The sequence below is a fragment of the Hyposmocoma kahamanoa genome, unplaced genomic scaffold (assembly GCF_003589595.1).
Source record: "Hyposmocoma kahamanoa isolate Upper Pololo Valley unplaced genomic scaffold, ASM358959v1 86, whole genome shotgun sequence".
In the NCBI taxonomy this organism is placed as follows: Eukaryota; Metazoa; Arthropoda; class Insecta; order Lepidoptera; family Cosmopterigidae; genus Hyposmocoma; species Hyposmocoma kahamanoa.
In genome coordinates this window covers 3,274,823-3,280,822 of record NW_020654289.1, presented here as the reverse complement: position 1 = coordinate 3,280,822, position 6,000 = coordinate 3,274,823, and the positions used below count along the sequence as shown (strand labels likewise).

The following is a 6,000-nucleotide window of genomic DNA, read 5'->3' as shown; positions in this document are numbered from 1 at the left end:
GGTTTAAGTCGGGCGAGCCGGCAGGCCAGTCTAATCGTGTGATATCGTATTCTTGAAGAGCAGCATTGACTCGTTGAGCTCGATGTGCGGGCGCATTATCATCGACCAGTACAAATTGGTGCCCATGGTTTACTCGGAATGGTCTGACGATATCATCAATAGCAACTGCTTTGTACATGTCTGCTGTCATGAAGCCCCGATACGGGATCAAAGGCGTTCTAGCTCCAATCATAATGCCACCCCAAAAGGACACCGATTTTCCGCCTTGCTGAACTGTTCCAGTGGCAGTTCTTTGTCTTTCACGGTCGCCTGGTCTTCTCCAGACACGGACACGTCGGTTATCTGGATGAGTGCTGATTCGGGATTCGTCAACGAAGAGACAGTTTTGCCAAATGTTTTCGTCCTCACCTTCTTCATTTTGCCGAAGTCTAGCCCACTGCAATCTTCGTTGTTGACGTTGCCGGGAATTGAGCGGAGCTCGCCAAGATCTCCGTGCTCGTAATCCAGGCTGGTGCAAGCAATTGCGAACGGTCTGCGTGCTAACTTCAAGCCCAGAGGCGGCCCTGACTTCTGCTTTTATTTTAGTGGCGTTGATTGTTGGATCACGGGCTGCCAGCAATCTAATATAGCGCTTTTGGGCAGCTGTCAAAACAGTTGGGCGACCGCTGCGGGGTCGGTCAGCTAAATTGCCCATTCCGTGATACCTCTGCAACGTAGCCATGACACAGGATTGGGATATAGCAAGTCTGCGTGCTATTACTCTCGTGGTGTATCCTTCTTCCCTCAAAGTTACTATTTTAGCTCGTAAAACCTCTGATAATCCTCTTGGAATTTTTTCAATCACAACTTTCCGCGAAAAATATCTTGAATCGCTTATAATTGACTAAATCAGATTTCTGAATGAGCGTAAGCTAGGACTGAAAGCCTTTTTATATGAAAAAACAATTGAACGGGGTCATTGTTTTATGTTCTAATTTATTTTTAAATAAAGAATCTAAAAAGAAGAAAAAATCATAATATAATCTATAGTAACAAAAAAGATTTCAGTTTTTCGAAGTGATCGCAAACTTTTTTTGATGTGTGTATATACATCAATAAAATCAAGTCTTAATATAATATAAATGGTTAAACTAGTTATATCCATAGGAATTATTCACGGTAAACTAATAATTTTTAAATTAGGAGGCCCTTTCAAAAAGTGGGGCACGTAACCCGGTTTTACCCTACGTCAAAAGTGTTTATATCACATAAAAATCATTAAAATAATCCGAACAACATGAAACCATGTGTGTATTATATGAAATTTTCACTCTCCTATATAAAGATAAAAGAATATCAAGTTATTTAATTCTAAGAATCTTCAAATATCTTCTCCTGAAAAGTTTTGCAGATGTGGCTTTATTACACCAAACAAAGGTGCGAAATCGTCTTTCTCCTTGACATGTCTGACGCTTCGCTCTCGCCATTTTACAGGTCGAACTAGGTCGCAACATGACACGAAAATGACACGCTACACCGTATTACCGTCACAACCAGTGATGACTTTAATTCAGTATGGCGGAAGAGAAAGAGCCTCCCACTAAGCGTGTACTCACGTTGATTTTCTCCAGTAGCAAGCCATTATGGCCAAAGTCTTCAATAGTGCCTTCCTTGTCATAACTAACGCTTTTGCATTTCACTACCTACCTACTACTTTTACTACACTATCTAACTAACTTACAAACAGACTAATTTACTATTTTTAAAATTGAACATACAGTATAACATTTATGACAGACACAAAGGTTTCATCAGACTTCCACAAAAAATTAATCATGTCATCAATGACGAACGCAACCGGTCTGTTGGGTGGGTTTAACATATTTCAGAAAAAGGAGGAGGTTATATGTTCGTATGTATGTTTTATGCTTAGAATAATAATGCATAGAAACCTAGTCCGCACGCGCTAAGTGAGGCAAATTGAAGCGCGCCCAATGGGCCTACACGAGCGGGCGGGCCTTCAGTGCTCAAGGTCAACTTGCACCGCGACCAGCTCAAGAATTTTAGCTAAAAATGACGAAACGTGTGGTAAATAAGTGTAAAAATACGTCAGACAAACATAAAATAGATACTAACATCACATTCCACAAGGAAGTAACGCGTTTCAACTTGTATTTTTATATAAATATTTACTAAAACCGAAAATTAACCTACTACTAAAACTAGAATTTGATTTTTGCCTCACTTGTGACAGTTCGTTTGATATGAAACTATCATTCTTTGCGTTATTATTCTAAGGTTTTATGTATATTTTCCAATTTCACCGTCAATTGTGGACCGATTTTGAAAATCCTTTTTTTTTGTTTGAAAGGGTATACTCTCGAAGTAGTCCCTGATGCAGACGATGCTGTTCTGGATTTGTTTCGGTTATCGCAAATTTTAAAAACATTTGCCCTTTTGTTTTCTTTGACTTAATACATGTAATCAACACATCACCGTAACCATGGAAACAAACCAGAAAAAAATGTACAAAGAAGTCCGTAACAGTTCTATTGTCACCAAGAAGTCAGAATCGGAAATCGAAAAAAACTGATAAGCAAACTTTTGTGATCGGATTTTTGTGTTTATTATTGGCAATATGATATGCAGTGCTCTACAGAAATATCTTTAATAGGTTTATGCGGTTTCGCTTTATTTATACTTTACTTATTATAAGGTGTGTATGTTATAAATAAATAATAAACAAAACTAACTTTCGCCATATTGTCACCTAAAAAAATTTCAATTACCCTGATTTTGCTTATCAATAAAACTGAAACTAAATAAGATATTTAAAAAAAAGATTAGAAGGAGTCGTAAATCTCTTTTTGCTGATCCTGGATATCTTAAAAACTCAATTTAACTGCCTCTGTGGCCGAACGGTTACCATGCTGGTCTGCTACGCAGAGGTCCTGTATTCGATTCCAAGGCTGGGATTTTTCTCCCATTTGTATGGCCTACATTTATTTCTCTCGTAAGTTTGGGTGTAATTTGTGGCTGTCTATGTGTGTGTCCTTGGTCCACGACACAGAGTTTCCTTAGTTTAGGCTATGAGTGTATGCGTTGTTTATTATTATTATTTATTTATTAAGAAATGGCGGCCAAGAAGCAGGGATAAATCGGGTAATAGCGATCGGGTAATCGAATAGCGTTCACGTTAATTTAAACCTTATTTCATCACTTTACAGTTAAATTTGTTTATCGTCTGAATCTTTGCGAGATACATTCAAGTTTTACAAACCTTTCTTACAAAATTATTGTAATAGCAAATTAATACAAAATATGGTTAATATGTGTTTTCTAAACCTTAAGGATAAATGCTGTTACACATTATGTATCTATATGTATTTGGGTATTTCTTTTTAATAGGGCTACGTAAAGAATGTATGAAAAAGGTCATGGTAATTCGTAGGTAATTAACACCTAACATTCATGACTTTGTTTACTATCAAACTTTCGTATTGCCACGGGCAGCATAAAATTTAGTAAATAAGTATAAAAACTATAGTTATTTTATCTGTAGAATAAGTTAACCAATGAAATGAAGTGAACTAGTATCTTGTGTGCTAATAAGTGTTTGGCCTTAAATGTCGCCAAGGCGCTTTTTTAAAGGGAAAATAAATTTTTGTGAGTGTTTTTTGTTTTTTTCAAAAAGTGAAAGCTTTCAGAAAATGTTCACGCCTCGCCTGTGGTAGTTTGTCGAATTCGTAGCATGCAGGTTCCATGCAGTTTACGTTGACCATTCAAAAAACCATTCAAAAGTCGTTCACCTTTTATCTCATAGTATTTGTATCCTGACGTGCCTTTGTAGCACTTTGTAGCAAGTCTCAGCTATCAAAATAAGCATTTCAAAAAAGTTACTCGGTGATTTTGGAAACTTAAGAAAATGGCGAATTTTTGTCACAGATTTTATAAGATTTCGTTTTTAATATAACTTTTATTACATTTCCAGTTTCTCAATTATTTTTTTTCGGCTTAAGGTCGTAACTTTTAAATAACGCCAAAATGGAATTTAGAGGAATATAGAATAAAAATGTAAGAATCCCTTGCCCGCTTCGTCTCATGGCCCCTTGTCCGACGTAACGCACCATATGGTATGTATTTCTATTTGTATGTAGTACAACTATGTCTGTGAGTACAACGCAGCATCACCGCTCACGTGTCACGTCTACGCAACATATCGTGTGTCTCACTCGTCGTTAGCAGGCCAGAAACAATAATTAATGTTCAAAAAAGAGAACTCATCATCTTGCCGTGCGATTCCCGCTCTATCCGTGGTTATCTTCAGTAAGACGATCAACAGTCAACAGAATTTTCTTCTCAACCTTTTCATATTTCTAGCTCTTGTTTATCCCCATACTAATAGTCATAGAAACACTACATATATCATTACAGCAAAATCGGAAAAGATTGTTGCCTTTATTAAGTTTTACCCGGATAACGCCTGCGTAGTGGACTGTTGTAACTTTTGCTTGTAGGAAACTTGTGCCCTAACCAATTTCAAATATTTACCTCATATCAACTTTATTCAAATGCAATGAGAATATAGTTTACTTTGAAACTCGTTTCAGCAGTTTGATCTCCTTGTATCCTATCCCAACACAGATATGGCCACGCTGTCGGAACTTGACACCACTACTATGAATACCGTTGTTTAAATGAGATTCAAGTATGACCGTGAGAGGTGACAATACAATTTATACTTTAAAACCATTGCATTAAGAGGGAGCATGACAAAAAAGTTTTGATGTTGGCTCCGCCCAAATTTGTGAAACAAATATATGCCTAAAGTTCGCGTGACATGCGACAGGAGATGTTGAATTTTGCGCATTAGTTGGTATAGCGTCTGGCACGGTATGCAAGAAGATGTCGGTTCGAATCCGACCGAATCGAAGGAATTTTTTCTGAGTGTTTTTTCTGAGTGTTCGATCTTTGTATTAATAATTATAACAAACTAGTGGAGTAATTTCACAAAAAATTATTGAATATCAATTCAATAAAAATTTAATTAATACAGTGAATAGCGACATCTCTCGCTAGGACTGGTAGCTGTAAAGGTACTAACTGGGTGATAAATCTGTAATAGATTTCTCATAGATGGCGCTACGACTAAAAAGTCGTTGAAAGACCAAGTACAAAGACACGACGCAAGCACATAGAAAAATTCGTGAGGTCCGTTGGTTCGTTCCGTGGCTTAGTTGGTATAGCGTCTGGCACGGTATGCAAGAAGACGTCGGTTCGAATCCGACCGGATCGAAGGAATTTTTTCTGAGTGTTTTTTCTGAGTGTTCGATCTTTGTATTAATAATTATAATTATCTAATTTTTATCCTAATAACCTGTAGCATTTCGAGGATAAATCGAAAAAACGTGAAAATTAGAGGTCATTTCGTGATTTTTATCTATCGAGGAAACTTTATTGTTTTATGTTTCTGATTAATGTCTATGCTAGAATATGTCGTGTAGTTACTCATACAATATTTTATTTTTTACTTTAAAGTGGCTATACCCCTCTAAAATCAAATCGAAGATTAGGAATTTTTCCTCTACTCCCTCTTAAAGATAAATAAAAATCTCCCGATATTTGCAATGTACTAATAAACGATAAGTGCAGAGAGAAAAAGATGCGAAGTGTTTTATTTATCCTATTAAAATTCCATTGTATTTTGTTTTGAGATTGTGAATTTTACTAGTCGACGTCATGAAATTTAACAAGTTGTGTTATGAGTCGATCCTACCTCAGCTCGAAATAATTTTTTTCTTGTACATTATACAACGTAGTATTAGTACCGAAATATCGGTTAATTTTTTCACTAAAGCCATTAAATTTGAAAAAATCATTGGTTTATGTAAAGTACCTATTGAGCTTTGTGTTTTTTTTCTATCGTGAAAATTTTTAGGAATTGTATTTTCACACTGTATAGTAATCAGTGTGTATTCTAAATTTTACTATATACTTTTTGCAAAGTGATTAATTCGACAC

At 36.2% G+C, this 6,000-nt stretch overlaps 1 protein-coding gene across 1 annotated transcript in view; it reads right to left on the bottom strand.

Annotated features, from left to right (window-relative positions):
• The window catches only part of LOC113234815, a 36,938-nt gene that overhangs the window by 30,039 nt on the left and 899 nt on the right, over window positions 1-6,000 (bottom strand). The window lies entirely within an intron of this gene.